Here is a 16,786-nt window from a genome sequence, read left to right as displayed (position 1 = left end):
GGCTATTGTGATGTTTGATTCCCTGGGTTCAAGATAATTCGAATCGATTGTGTAGACTTTCACCTAGCACCAATAGGGATACACATAGCACCGAGTCTGACTGTTCACCTGTTAGTCCTGCGAGTGATTCTAAATTTGAGCTGAATAATCTATTTGGTCATTATTTTGAATAAGCTATGGCTGCACATGCACCACGTACACTTGAAGATTTTCTACAGCCTGCACGCACATCTACACCTTCATGCATTGTGTTGCCACAAGATGCACCGAATTTCACTCTTACGCATGGCATGTTATCTGTGATTCCTCAATTTCACAGGATGGACTCTGAGAGTCCGTACCAACACTTGACAGACTTTGAGATGGTTTGCACCACTTTCATTAATAGGGCTGGGACTGATGAATACATTAAACTGCGTTTGTTTCCCTTTTCTCTGAAAGACAGGGCAAAAATCTAGTTTAATTCTTTGTGCCCTAACTCTATTACTAGCTGGGCTGAAATGCAGCATGAGTTCTTACATAAGTTTTTTCCTCTTCAGAGAACTCAGTACCTACAAGAGCAGATCATTCAGTTCATGCAAAAAGATGGCGAAACATTCCAAGCATGTTGGGAGAGATTCAAGGACTTAATGAACATCTGCCCGCACCATGGTTTCGAATCGTGGAGGTTAGTGAACTATTTTTTTACTGCTTTAACCCCTGTGTGCAAACAATTTGTCCAGTCCATGTGCAATGGGATGTTCTTCCGTAAAGAACCAGACAAGGGCTTATCATTTTTAGACTATCTCGCTGAGAGTGCCTAGCATGGAACGCACGACCTGAACGGGTGCCGATAACTGCCCAACCTATCTGAGCAATTAGTGGTGGGGGCAGATATGAGATCAAAGAGGACACTAGCTTACATGCCCTTGTAGCTGCGTTATCTAAGAAATTGGAAGTCATGGAATTCGAAAATTCAAAAGCTGAGATTTGCACGATTTGTGAGACTTCAGACCATAGACCTCAGGATTATCAATTCTTACCTGTGTTGCAAGAGAGTAGATCTAATCAGGTGTTATCAGCAAATTGGGTCAAAAAGACACAGAATCAGCCGCTCTCAAACACTTACAACCTTGGGTGGCGGAATCATCCAAACCTTCAATTTGATTTTGTTAGTAAAACTCTGCATTTGATTTTTCAATAGAAGGAATTGTGGTCTTTCACTTCATCAAAGTAGAAAAAAATTAAAAAGAAATTTAGTTATACACATACTACATGGCTTACTACATTATGCTTCGCACAATTTGATTTTTCCAATTGCTTCCTCAAGCTTCTCCCCAATGTCCTGAATGAAATCCTGTCTTTTCACGAATACCTTCCTTCCCTTCTTCTTTCATCTTCCTTGTGTCTTTCTCCTTATCATCCTTTTCAACTATATTCGGCTTATCAAGCTTTCCTACCTAACTAGAAAGACAAAATCGATTTGAAAAGGTTAGGTTGACAATAACTGAAATTTTTTATTAAGAACGTATCTACACAGAAAGACAAAGGAGAATGTGTAGGTAAATAAGACTAGACAGAAGCCAATCACACTCTCTCTCGTAATAGACCAAACTTTGCTAAGCATATATTTTGTTTACAGGTTGCATTTTTTTGTCATTGTTGTTTCAAATTCATTACCTTTTGTTGACTCATCTTCCAATTATTAAGCTAACAAAGAGTATCCAAGAGTAATTAAGTAGATTAGAAATGACGATTACTAAAGCCCAAACAGATTCTTGAAGGTAAACAATGCAAACCCTGGGGGGGTTCTATATCTTTTTGAACTGGTTGCGAAGCATGGCATAAAGTAGCAAGGGGAGACCCTCACAGAGCTTCCCCTAGGAAGGATGGATATAGCACCCCGTAAGTTTCTAAATTTTTTTTTTCTTTAATATTATCGTACTACAAGTATAGTATAGAAATTTTGCATGTTAACTAAATTAAAATAAATAAATAAAAAAACAACACATATACATGATATATCCTTTATTAGTTGTCGCAACTGACTGATTAGACACACAAAAATGAAGTTGTATGGAAATTTGGATAATCTTTTTTAATATCTTTAGAACAATTTCTATATCAATCTATAAAGGTTTCAATAAAATTGAATGGCTAAAATCACACAAATAAAAACAATTCTAGTGTACAATACTACAATTGACCTAGTGAGCTCAAACTAGTAAATTAAATTTTTTAAGTAATTTTAGATATAGGACTACAGTACTTTAGTAGGTTCAGCATCATTGCCTCACAATCCAATGCAACCATCTATTTGCTTTCCTATTTGATCTAGTTGTTATTAGACAAGACAAATATCTAGCAATCTACTTTGACAATATTTAGTCCTCCACAACAAATTAGATTATTAAGATTATGCCATATTAGTCAAAAAGAAAACAAATCTGATCCAACCATATTATGGCCTTATTAATAAAAAATACGAAAAATGGAACTTTGAGATGAATTCAACAATTCAGTCAAGTCCCATACACAATGAGTTGACTTCGAAAATATTTGGATGAAGAATCATCCACTAAAGTTGGAATTTTGGGATTATTTTTCTAAATCAAAGCTTGCCTCGCAAAATGAACTCCATTCTACTACGTATGACTCTGAAATAATGAATTCTAAAAAGTCAAATAATTACAGGAACATTAGAAGCTAAATAAACTCTATCTTAATAACCAAAGCAATATTACTTGCTATTCAATAGAAAACATAAAAAAAAACACATCCACACAAGCTGCAAGGTTGATCAAAAAGGAAATGAGTGGAAAATATAGCTGATAAAAAGGCTTAATTTCCATTTGGTTTGGTTGCTGTTTAGGTGATAATCCTTTTTAAACTCTCTCCCCCACAAAGAAAGAACAAAGCTTCCCTTGAGAAAATTGGCCCCACCACTTATGCAAAGAACCACATCCACAGATTCCGCATGTGCACATCATAGCAATATTGGCTTTTTGATTTGTTGTAGCCACATATACAAGTTAATTTACAAAAATAAATGCCACGCAAGCTTTTGTTTGATCTACATAGTGTAAGATGCGTCTAAATTATTTGTCAACCAATCCAATCAATGCGTCCATAGGCAATCTGAAATAATGTCCACTTATTCCCATTGCAGAGTAAATTTTGATTATTGAAAAAAGAAAAGAGAAAAGAGTCTTAAGTTGACTGTTGTTATCCACTTGGAAAATTTGGATAAGAAAGACTTCAGAAACATCAATTTGCATCATCAGTTTTCATGAAACTAAAAGCAGCACAAAGTAAGCTGTTAAAAGATAATGGCATGTTTACTATTTATATCAGAGGAGGCAAACTAGAAAAGTACCTCACCACTACAATATCCTTGGCTTCAACAGAGAAAAGCCCAGAGACAGCTTTAGGAACACCTAAAAATGGTCCACCAATGTTCATCACAGCCTTCATATGCTTAGCACACCAATCAGGTCCACCCCCACCACCCATTGGAGCTCGCACCTCAACCCACTTCATAAAATGCAGAAAATAAAGAACACCCATTGAATGTGGAATAATGACCTCCTTTCTCCCTCCATTAGTAGCAACCATTGATTCTGTGTTACTTTTTATGCGGCTTAATGTGTGGTCCCGCACCTAATCAATTCAGTTCAGCATAGAAATATAAAATCCAAATAAAGTAAATCACTAATGGTTAGTACAAAGAGAATTGGTGCTCTCTCAATGAAATTGTAGAGATATTGAATGGCAGCAAAAGAGATGTCTTACTAAAAGTTCAAAATGGTACCGTATTCTGAAATGAGAGCCTCCAATCATATACAGCCATATACATGGATTTCTCCTCATAACCAATGTGAGCAAAGTGAACAATCAGAACTGCCCAAACAAAATAGCCAGCAGTAAAGTAATCTGCAGCTACTAGTCCACTGACAGGTCTGACACGTATACCTGGAGGATCCAATCCAGTTTCATTGTCCAGAGACATGTGCTCTGCCTAGCAGGATGGTCTGCAAAAAATTCAAACAAACAAGGGGAAAGATCCACTAAATATTCCACTAGGTCGCAGAAGTCAAACGCAAGCCATAATAAGTTCAAGAAACTAGAAAGAAGAATTTAACACAAACAATGCTAGCACAATATAAGAAACAATAAGCACTATCCATGGTAGGTCCTATAGTACATAGGGACATAATTATAAACAAAGTTTTTTTTTCCCCCTGTTGTGACAGCTTAAAGGGTCCGAGGACAAATGATCATGCACCTTAAAGCAATGATTAGCTGATAATTTTCTATGAACCCAGAAGTAGCATTCTACATATTGACGTCAAAGTATTGTGTGAATGGCCGAATAGTTTGGCCTTGAGTTCTGTATATTATATATTGACTTTATAAGAATGCTATACATGGAAAGCAAATAAGTTCCAACATGATTCTAGCCCTATACATGTAAACTATAATCTGTCAAGTCTTATACATGTAAACTATAATCTGTCAAAAATATATGCTAACTGTATAGAATAATGAATGGAGAAATAAGGAAATAATTGTGGGCTGAAATAAGGAAAGCAAGTGTGGACAGCAAGGCTAAAAGAAGTGTGGACAGAAAGGCTTTTACTGTTTGCTGTTCCGTTGACAGCCCCCCCCCCCCTTCTTCAAATTGATGCGGGTTGATCAACAAGTATCAATTTCCTAATCTTATTTCAAAAAAAAAAAAAAAAAGGAGAAACACATATCGATGAAAAGGAATCGTACAACTAATTGAAAAGCAAGTGCATCAAAATATAAATAAATATAAAAATATATAAAATACAAACACACATTCAAATGTGAAAGGAAAACTAATCTTGATGGTGTTGAAAATCTAAAAATCCCCTTCCCTTTATGAGGATCATACCCTGTAAAATATATATATATATATATATATATATAGATTAGGATAAAAAGAAAAAAGAGAAAAGCAGGAAATGGGAGCAGATTCATACGGATCTGCAAAACTTGAAAACGAGGGAGAAGGAGATGAAGAAGGAGAAGGAGAAGGAAAAGGAGAAGGAGAAATAGAAGAAGAAGAAGGAGGAGGAGGAGGAGGAACGAACTTGCAAAAACCGAGAGAGCGAGACGAGAGCGAGCAGGGAGCGATGGAGCCACGACCATAAGGCCAAGAGCTGAACGAGAGAGCAAAGAGGCTGAGGTCAAGAGGCCGAGAGCCAAGATGAGAACCATGGCCACCGGATGCGAGCAGAGAGCTAGCCAAGAGAGAGAAAAGAAAAGAGGGAAGAGAGAACAGCAACACGAAGTGAAGGAGGGAAATGAGGGAGGATTGGAGGGAAATGAGGAAAACTGGGGAACCGGAGCAGGTTTGACAATGGGAGACTATTAGTGACTATTTCAAAACCGTCACTAATACCCTATTATTAGTGACGGTTCTCCCAAACCGTCACTAATACCATTAACTAATTTTTTTTATATATTTTTTAAATAAAAACACTAGTTGTGATGGTTTCAAAACCGTCACTAATACTATATTATTAGTGACAGTTCTCCCAAACCGTTACTAATACCCTTAGCTAAATTTTTTCTTTTTAATAAAAACACCAGTAGATACGGTTTCTAAACCGTCACTAATACCCTATTATTAGTCACGGTTCTCCCAAACCGTTACTAATACCCTTAACTATTTTTTTTATATTTTTTTAAATAAAAATAATAGTAGTGACGATTTCAAAACCGTCACAAATACACTATTATTAGTGACGGCTTAGGATAATCGTCACTAATTACCTTAACTAATTTTTTTAATATTTTTTAAATAAAAACACCAATAGTGATGATTTCAAAACCATCACTAATACCCTTGACTAATTTTTTTTTTTATATTTTAAATAAAAACACCAGTAGTGACGTTTTGAAACCGTCACTAATACCCTATTATTAGTGACGGTTCTCCCAAACCATCACTAATACCCTTAACTAATTTTTTTTTATATTTTTTAAATAAAAATACTAGTAGTGACAGTTTCAAAACCGTCACTAATACCATATTATTAGTGACGGTTCTCCCAAATCGTCACTAATACCCTTAACTAATTCTTTTTTTATATTTTTTAAATAAAAACACCAGTAGTGACGGTTTCAAAACCATCGCAAATACCCTATTATTAGTGACAATTTTCCCAAACCATCACTAATACCCTTAACTAATTTTTTTATTTTATATTTTCATAAATATTAGTAGTGACAGTTAGTTAATCGTCACTAATAAGTGACTTTTAGTGACGAATTTAATTCGTCACTAATACCCTATAATCATCGCTAATATTTTTCTGAAAAATTTTTTGCGCGAAAATTGTTTACCGCGCTATTTTTAGTGACGAAAGTATTAATGATGGTTTTAAAACCGTCACTAATAGTGTCGTATTAGTGACGGCTACTAAAATCGTCACTAATGCATACACTATTAGTGACGGTTCTTAAAAACTGTCACTGGTACCAACTTTTAGTGACGAAAATGAATTCGTCACTAATACTTTCGTCACTAAAAACCAGTTTTTTTGTAGTGCATGGTACTTGCAAACTCATTGATCAAGTCTTTATTTGTAGCTCCAAATATGATATCATCTATGTATACTTGAACTAGGAGCATGCCATCTTTCTTAGACTTTATGAAAAGCGTTGTGTCTATCATCCCTCTAATAAATCCATTGTCCAGTAGAAAACCTCTTAGTTTCTCAAACCAAGCTCTAGGAGCTTTCTTTAAACTGTAGAAGGCTTTAGTTAGTCTATAAACATGTTTTGGATACCTATGGTTTTCAAAACCTTGGGGTTGTTCTACATATACCTCTTCACTTATGTAGCCATTTAAAAATGCACTTTTGACATCCATTTGATACAACTTGAAATCCTTAAAAGCAGCATAGGCTAAAAGCATTCGAATGACTTCCATTCTAGCTACAGGTGCAAAGGTTTCTTTAAAATCTATTCCTTCTTCCTGGTTATATCCCTAAGTTACTAGTCTTTCCTTATTTCTAACAACTATTCCATGTTCTTCTTTCTTGTTCTTATATATCCATTTTGTTCTAATAATTGTCTTATCCTCAGTTCTAGGAACTAATGTCCATACTTTGTTTCTTTCAAACTGGTTTAACTCTTCTTGCATGGACATCACCCACGATTCATCCTCAATTGCTTCACTCACATTTCTAGGTTCTTCTTGAGATAGAAAGGTAAAATGACTAATCATATTCTTAAGTGAGGATCGTGTGGCTACTCCAAGTAATGGTTCACCAATTATTTGATCAATGGGATGACTCTTTATGTACTTCCATTCTCTAGGTAGTTCATTAACCTTATTTTCAATTTCATTTGTTTCAGCAGATGGTTCCTTAAATTTCATTTCTCTTTTTTGAATCATTTTTAATGGATAGTTTTTCAAATTCCTTATTAATCTCAATTTCATCTTCATCAGTCCTTTTAGAGAAGAGATTTGACTCATCAAATACTACATGAATGGATTCTATAATGGTTAATGTTCGTATATTATATACTCTGTAGGCTTTACCATCTAAGGCATACCCTAGGAAGATACCTTCATCTGATTTCACATCAAACTTTCCTAAATGTTCATTGTCTCTAAGCAAAAAACATTTATAGCCAAAGACATGAAAATATGATATGTTTGGTCTATGGCCATTCCATAATTCGTAAAGAGTCTTATTTAGAGATGGTCTAATCAAAACTCTATTTAGAACATAGCAAGCGGTATTTACTGCCTCAGCCCAAAAGTACTTAGGTAGTTTATGTTCATTAAGCATAGTTCTGGCCACTTCTTGTATAGACCTATTATTCTTTTCAACTACACCATTCTGCCGTGGTGTTCTAGGAGTTGAAAAATTATGAGGTATTCCTAATGAATTGTAGTAGTCTTCCATGCTTTGATTTTTAAATTCTCTATCCCTATCACTTTGAATTTTGGTGATAGTATAACCCTTTTCATTTTGAATTTTCTTACACAAATTTATGAATTGTTCACACGTTTCATCTTTGTGACCTAAAAATAGTACCCATGTATATCTTGAATAATCATCAACTATGACTAATGCGTATGATTTTCCTCCTAAACTCTGAATTGGGTTTGGACCAAATAAATCTAAGTGTAGCATTTGAAGTGGCCTAGTAGTAGATATTACTTTCTTCTTCTTAAAGCTCGTTCTTGCTTGCTTTCCTACTTGGCTTGTTTTCCTAGTTGGCATGCATCACAGATTTTATCTTTCACGAATTTAGTCTTAGGCAATCCCTTAATTCTTCATTAACAAGTTTAGATATTAAGTCCATGTTTGCGTGTCCTAGTCTCCTATGCCAAATCCAACTATACTCATTTATAGCAAAAAAAAAAGCAAGTAGCATGTTGAGAAGCAAGGTTGTCAAGGCTAGTGGTGTAGACATTTTCATGACGATCATCAGTAAACAATATTTTGTTTTCAGATTTGTTCTCTATAGTGCATTTGTCATGTTCAAATGAGACTTTATAACCTTTATCACATAGTTGACTTATACTCAATAAGTTATGCTTCAATCCATCAACTAATAATACATTATCAATGACAAGTGAAGATTCCTTACCAACCTTACCAACTCCAAAGATTTTACCTTTAGAGTTATCCCAAAATGTAACGAATCCTTCATCGTTGATTATGATAGATGCGAATTTAGCTTTATCTCCTGTCATATGTCGCGAGCATCCGCTATCCATATACCACTTCTCCTTCGAGGAGGACAATCTCAAGTACATCTGTAGGACATAATTAGATAGCTGGTACCCAAATTTTCTTGGGTCTATGAGGGTTAGTACTAGAATCTCCTTTGACTTTCAAGACTTTCTCAATTTTGACATCTTTATTTTTGAAAGGACAGTCAAATTTTATGTGACCCAACCTCTTACATTTAAAACATGTAATATTTTTATGATAGTCTTTAGTTGAAACATACGATTTTGACTCTTTTACAAAATATCCTATCTAGAGATGTCTCTGTTTTAGATTCTCCTTCTCATTAAAACCAAGACCTTACTTCTCTAGGGAATTTCTTTGAGCTCCTAGGAGTTTTTCAAAATTATTTTGACTTTCTGTAAATTTACAAATAATCTTAGATTTATCTTTCAAATTCTTTTCTAACTCCTTAATTTTCAAATCCTTGTCTTTCATGAGAGATGCATGAGATTCATTTTGACTTTCAACTAACTTCAAAAATTCTTTCAATTTTAATTTCCAACCAAAATTTTTCTTATTCATTTTTACAAGCATTTTAAGGGTATATGGATATTCCTGATGCAATTCATCATAAGAAAGCATGCTATTTTCATTTTATGAATCACTTGAATAGTAAGATGAAGCAGAACAAAAAGATTGTACCTCATGGTCATCGTAAGCCATTAGACATAGATTCGCAATCTCGTCATCACTAGATTCAGATTCTGAACTACTAGTATTGTGAGTGAACCAGCCTACCTTTAGAGTCTTTTTCTTCGTCTTCTTAGACACTTTCTTCAACTGGGGAGAATCCGGCTTGATATGTCCAAATTCTCTATAGTTATAACACATAGAGGATCATCTTTTTGCTTCCTTCTGCTTGACTCTCCCTTTTCTGTTTTTGAGCCCTTGAATTTTCTAGTGTATTTCTTGTTCTTTTTTATGAACTCTCCAAATTCCTTAGTGATGAGTGCCATGTTTTCATCTGATTCTGACTCACTTCCCTCATTGGAGTAGTAAGATAATGCCTTAAGTGTTGTAGCTTTCTTTGCTTTAATTAGCTCATTTTTCCTCTCATTTATTGCAAGCTCATAGGTGATGAGCGATCCAATTAGCTCATCAACAGACATCTCCATGATATTTCTCCCTTCTGCTATTGTAGTAGCTTTAGCTTCCCAAACTAGTGGTAGTCCCTTGAGTATTTTCTTAATCAACTCATACGTAGGGCAAGATTTACCAAAAGCATTTAAAGAAATCGTGATGTGTGTGAATCTAGTGCACATGGATTGAATAAATTCATCAGCAGTCATTTTAAATGCTTCATACTCACTAGTGAGCATGTCTATCCTACTATCTTTTACTTCCATAGTACCTTCATATGTAACTTCTAATTTTTCCCAAATCTCTTTAGCAATGTTATAGGCCATCACCCTATTAAACTCATTTACATCTAGTGCACAAAATAACAGATTCATTGCAGTAGCATTTATTTGCACAAATTTCCAATCCTATTCAGTACACTCATCTTCAGTTTTGGGTACATTAACCTTATCAACTACTTTCATAGGGATGTGGTTTCCCTTGGAAACAATTTTCCACACTTTCCGATACACATTTAAAAGATATATACTCATCCTTCTTTTCCAGTATGTGTAATTTACACCGCAGAAAATAGGTGGTTTAGTGGACGAGTGTCCCTCACCGAATGGAGTTACACCGATGTGTGCCATGTGATCTTTTTACAAAATGAATAGTTAAGTCTATGTAAAACCGCTCTAATACCAAATGTCAATTCAGGTGTAATCCCAAGAGGGGGGTGAATTGGGGTTTTTAAAATTCTTTAAGATTATTTACCACTTAATCCCTATTTCTATATTTAGTAAATTAATTGCAGGGGTTTGAAATTGATTCAAATTATTATCTCAATAAATTCAATTTTACCCAATAAATTATCAAGTGCATGTGGGGTTATTCAACATACACACATGCGAGATAGGCAATGAAATGCGTTGCGGAAATTAAAAGGAGTAAAGGGAGAGAGAAGGAAAACACAATTTTTACGAGGTTCAACCAACCCAGCTTACGTCCTCGCCTTGAGCAACCCACTCAAGGATTCCACTAAATTTATACTCCTTTAACTGGGATGGAGCTTCCCTTACATCCGCTGCTTACAAGAGGCACAGCTTCCTCCTCACCCAGTTCACAACCCAAACCGTGATTACAATATAGAATTTCAAATCGTCAAAACAACTCAATATTACTTCTAACAAAGCTAGTGAGTACAATGGAAAACCTAACACATATCCTTATGATAAAACATGAAGCTTAATATGTATGTAATGATGTAATCGTTATATGAATTATATGCTTCACAAAGTTTCCTTTTGATCAAATCTCCTAAAATAATTATATAAGTAAATGCTTTGGAGAACTTAGGGTTGTAATTCAACTTACTAGATGCAAGAATACTGAATGTGATCTTATTGAAAAATTGGTCTTGAATATTATGAAGATTTAAGTCCTTGCTATCAAATAATTTTTGAAGTTGAATCTTTGAATAAATAAAATACCTTGAGTATTGCAAAGATTTAAACACTACTTGTCACAACAATATTTCTCACAAATGTATATTGAGAATCTTTATACTTTTTAATCAGGTAGATTTTGCAATAACAAAGTATTGAGTCTTTGAATGAAAATAAGAACTTGAAGATCACCAAATATTCGATGTTTAGAAAATCCATTCACAAATAAATTTATATGTAACAACATAAGGATTTTTCTTTTTCAATAAGAGTAATAGATGTGTGAGTATGAGATATGAAAAATCTTTAAGATATCTATATATTCAAAATACAAACCAATCCCTTGTTTACCAAAACTCAATCACCAAAGCTTCCTATCAAGATGTGTAAATAAAATCCCTTCGTTTTGCTGAGATGATTTGCCTAAACTTGATGAGTATAAGTTGGAGTGTAGGCAATCGTATTGTAATATGTTCAAGCCTCTTAATTCTATTCCAAAAATTGGGGCACTAGGATTTAGAGATTGATTATATAGGTAAACTTGGCCCTAGGATAAGTCTTGTCGCGACGTCCCGGCGGCGCGTGTGCCCCGGGCGGCGGAATTAAAATTATTTAATATTCAAGGAAAAATATTGGAATATCGGAGTCGCCACTAACCTTTAGTGCGATTAGAACACATGATTACTACCCCGTTAGGGGTAGAATTGGTCTACATTACCAGAGTTGGGCCGGGAGTTCGGTTACGCGAGGGGAAGGTACGAGCACCCCCTACGCGCCCGTTCTTACGAACGGTACCTAATTAATTTGAAATTATCCCTAAGTTAATCTAATAATTCTTTAAATTATTCCTTTTTATGAATTTATAAATACATGTAAAAAAAATAAATAAATAAATAAATATATACATATATATATATATTCCCTCAGAACTTAGGATACGTGAAGCTCAAAGGCTAATACCCCCCAACAATTAAATCATAGGGATAAAATCAAAAATAATTTACAAAATACGCTCCCAAATTTTAGAAATTTTATGGGTTTTCCTAAGTATGAAAATACTAGTTTGGGAGGTTTTGGATAATAGATATAACAATTTAAACATAATAAATAATAATAAAAAAATAGTAATAAATTAGAATATTAGGATACCACAATACGTACTAATCAACATATATAATAGAAGCTAAAATATCCAACATACCAATAATAGTAGAATATGAACATATAATATAGACTAAGATAATGAACATATCATAATATTAAAATACTACACGTACGTTATAAACAAAAATACTCAAACATACCATAATACACATAATCATGATAATAATAATAAATATCCACAAATAATATAATACGTAATAAATTACTATAATACTATATATACTAAACATACCATATAATAGCATGATACCAAAACACCAAATATACATTATTAACTAAAATACCAAACTTACCATAATAAATAATACCTTGTACATTAATATACTAAAAATATCATAATAATAATATATAATATTACCTAAAATGCTATATTACTAAATGTACATGGTCATCTAAAATACTAAATTAAATGTATAATGTTACTTAAAATACTAAGTTGCTAAATATAAATATTACTTATTCAAATAAATATTATAGCATTAAAAATTCTACAATAATATTATGAAGATAAAAATAAAAAAAATAAAAAAAAATAAAAATGAAAATAAAATAAAATTTCAATCGTATACAAAAAAAATAAAAAATTATAAACCATAATAAATAAATAAATATATATATACATGTATACACTAATGGTTATATTACTAGTAGCGCCCTTTTTTTTTTGTAGTAACACTAACCGTGGTAAATATGAACACACAATCAAAGATATACACCGTATATATAGAAACAAAAATTGTTGAAACTAAGGAAACAAACTTATAATTAGATTATGGAAACCAAATATCCTTAAAATCAGTGAATTATTGTACAAAAGTAAGCAAATAGTCAAATTATGGAAATAATATAAAGTTAATATGAATATTCAATATACTCATGGAAAATTATCAAATCGAAAATTGGTATAGAACCCTAAAAATTAATATGCTAGACATGAAATAAATACTAAATGTGAATGATGATAACCCTACATGTGAACATTAATTACAGCAAAAACCCTAAATATCTCTAAACAGTATGGATGTCAAACAAGGACTCTCTTAATTAAATAATTACAACAATTATTCCAACCACGTATTAAACATGCAATAATAATATTAACAATTCAACGAATAAAACGAAATTAAACTTTAAATATCTAAATAAACTCCAACTATAAAAATTCCTCAATAAGGACAATCAACTTATCTAAATAATGCAACCAAAACTTACCAAAAATACTAAATATTAAACTAACTATAAAAATCATAAAAAACCTACATAACTGCATATTCAAGGGAAAAAAAAAAAGATATTAGAAAGAATAAAAACCAGAAAAGAAACAAAAAAAAGAAAAGAAACAAAAAATAAAAAAATAAAAAAAATAAATGGCACGTGAATGTGTGTGCGTGTGTATGGGAGCAGGGAGGCTTACCGAAGACGACGATGATGATGGCTAGGAGATTGGGGTCGCTGGTGTTGCTGGGATGGCTGGAGGAACCAGTGGCCGTGAGTGGTGTCGCCGGAGGTTGCAGAGAGTGACGACGCTGGGAGGTTTCGCCGCCGGAACTCGCGGCTGGAGTCACTGCTGCTGGGATCTGTGGGACTGCAAAGTGGTGGCTAGAAGCTGCAGGGGGTTGTTGCCGGAGTTGATGGGCCGCAAATCAGTGGTGGCAACGGCGAGCTTGAGATGCTACCGTGAAGAGTCGCCGGAGTGATGGCAGCTGTGGGCGGGAGAGAGCGACGGCGGCGGCAATGGCTGGGGCTGGTGTGACGGTGGCTCGCCGGAGTTGCAGCAGCAGAGATGAGCAACGTGACGACGCCGGGCCGTGATGCTCGGTGCTGGTGAGGGAGGATCGCCGGAGTTGAGGCTGTGCTGGTGTGTTGCTGCTGCTGCAGAGGGGTAGTGCCGGAGTTGGAGGCCGCGGAGTAAGAGGAGTGGCTGTTAACAGTGTCGGCGAGTGGGCAGTGGTGACTTGCAGCGACGGCGGGACTGGGTGTTAGAGGTTGGGTTGTGTGAGGTTTGAGGATGTTGGTTCAGGCGGCCATGGGGCTGGTTCTATGAGGATGCAGAGAGAGAGTAAGGGAGAATCAAGGAGATGGGAGAGGGGGCTGTCTGGTGCACGGGAAGAAGAAGAAGAAGAAGGAAGAGGCAGAAGTTTTTTTTTTTTTTTTTGTTCTCTGGCCTGCGCCCTGTGCTGTGCGCTCCCCCCCCCCCCCCCTTTCTTGGTTCCAAAACATTCCTTTAAATAGGCATCTCCCCAAAACCCTAATACACACTTTCCTTTTTTGTTTTTTTTTGTTTTTATTTTTTATAATAATAATAATAATAGTTATAGTAATAATAATACTAGTAGGATAATAATAATAATAATAATAATAATAATAATAATAATAATAATAATAATAATAATAATAAAAATAATAATAATAAAAATAAAAAAAATAATAGTGATACTAATAATAATAATAATAATAATAAAAATAGTAATAATAATATATCAAAAACAATAAAATAAATGGAAAATAAAATTTAAAATAAAAGTACTAGTAAGGATAATAATAATAATAATAATAATAATAATAATAATAATAGTAATAATGATAATAAATATACTAATAATATAGGAAAATAATAATAATAAAAAATAATAAAAAATAATAATAATAAAGTATCAATTTTGAAGAAAATAATAATACTAATAATAATAATAAAATAATAAAACAAAGGGAACCCCTTGTTCTATTTGGCTAGGGCAAAAATAGGGTGTCTACAGGTCCTAACCGTTGGATCAACTTGATTAAAAAATAACTTGCGTGTTCTCTCGCTAAAGATCAGTTTTTTTAAACTTCCCGCAGGTTTAGACGACTGAAGATTAGGGTTCAGACGACTGAAGTTCCTTAAAGCTTTGAAAAATTGAACTGGACACTAGGTCAGACATCTAAAGTTGGGGTTTAGACTTCTAAAGTGGCTAGTTCAGACGACTGAAGTCAAGGTTCAGTCTTCTGATGTGCTTCTACCTGTTTCTATGTTTCTCCAATAAATCTTTAGACGACTGAACTTGATCCTCGTTCTTCTAAAGTAATTCTTCAAACGACTGAGCTTAAACTTCAGTCTTCTAAAGTTAAATCTTTAGACGACTAAGCGTAAACTTCAGTCTTCTGAAGTTGAAACTTCTGACTTCTGGGCAATGACTTCGGTCTTCTGAACAGTACACTTTCTGGATTTTCATTTTAGTTTCAAAAATCTGTTTTGCTCTTTTATAAAATATTTTTCGGGGTTTTAAAAAAGGTCTCTAAGTCCATAATATCCTTTAAATATTTTTATGAGATGCATGAGTCCTAAAGTCAGTCTAGGGTATATTTTTAGCTTCGAATTAAATCATATAAAATATGTAAATACATTCAGTTCTAAATACCCATTCCCTTGACAATCTTGAACTTGCCGCTTGCATCTTCATTCTTCTACTCTTTTAGTTCCATGGATTGTGCCAAGATGTATATACTTTAATCTTCATAGCTTCCATGACTTTCTAGCCTTCCGTGCATGCTAAATATTGTTCATGTTCACAATCTCAATGCACATATCAAATACTAAGTGATTTGTCATTATCAAAATAGGATTGGACTCATAGAGTCAACATAGTTGAAATGGAAAATCTTAAAGAAGAGTTTATAAGATTATTGACAGCTATAATATTGAAACAAATAAATTCAAGAATGGCATTGTTGGCCACAAATCAAGAAAGCTTGGATTGTACAAGGCTAAAACTTAGAAAGTATTAAGATTTGGAAAGCCATATGAATTTTGGGTATTCATATGCAAAAGAAATATTTGAAATCAAAAGAAAGAAAATCGGAAGCAAAATGAGCTTATTGCATAAGAATTTTGAATAAGGAATAAGGATAAGTGCTTGAAGATAGCAGAAAAGTCAAAAACACTAAGTTGGGTTGAAATGTTTGACACTACTATTTTTTTGTGCTTAGCTATCTTATTTGTTTTCTTCTAAACCATTCTTGACTTTTTGAGTCTGATCCTTGTTTTGATGCTGACAAAGCACATGTATCTTATGTGTGTGCCTAGTGTTTTGAACATGTTTATAATTCAGAATGCACACACAAAAGAGGAAGATGGAAGCGAGAAAGCTCACATCAACTGGCATTTTCCACAAAAGACAGAAGAGCAAAGAAGAATACATTTGTTTTGTAATTGTATTGCATTTAATTTTTTACCTTTGGTCTATAATAATGCATGCATTTGCATGATATGGATGAATGCTCAGATCGACCATAGATAGACCCTAGGGACAGGCACATTTCACCAAAAACATTTTTATAAAAAGATCAAAATCATACAAAGTTTTTGGAATATGT

The 16,786-nt window shown here is 33.8% G+C and overlaps 1 non-coding gene across 1 annotated transcript; it reads right to left on the bottom strand.

The window, feature by feature from the left end:
• Positions 1-547: 547 nt before the first annotated feature.
• Positions 548-655, bottom strand: LOC131161097 (small nucleolar RNA R71). The gene has a single exon (XR_009138257.1). It is a non-coding gene; the product is annotated as a small nucleolar RNA R71 (small nucleolar RNA).
• Between the last annotated feature and the right edge of the window lie 16,131 nt (positions 656-16,786).

This window comes from Malania oleifera, chromosome 7, assembly GCF_029873635.1.
Source record: "Malania oleifera isolate guangnan ecotype guangnan chromosome 7, ASM2987363v1, whole genome shotgun sequence".
Classification (NCBI taxonomy): domain Eukaryota; kingdom Viridiplantae; phylum Streptophyta; class Magnoliopsida; order Santalales; family Ximeniaceae; genus Malania; species Malania oleifera.
This window is presented reverse-complemented; position numbering and strand designations above follow the sequence as displayed.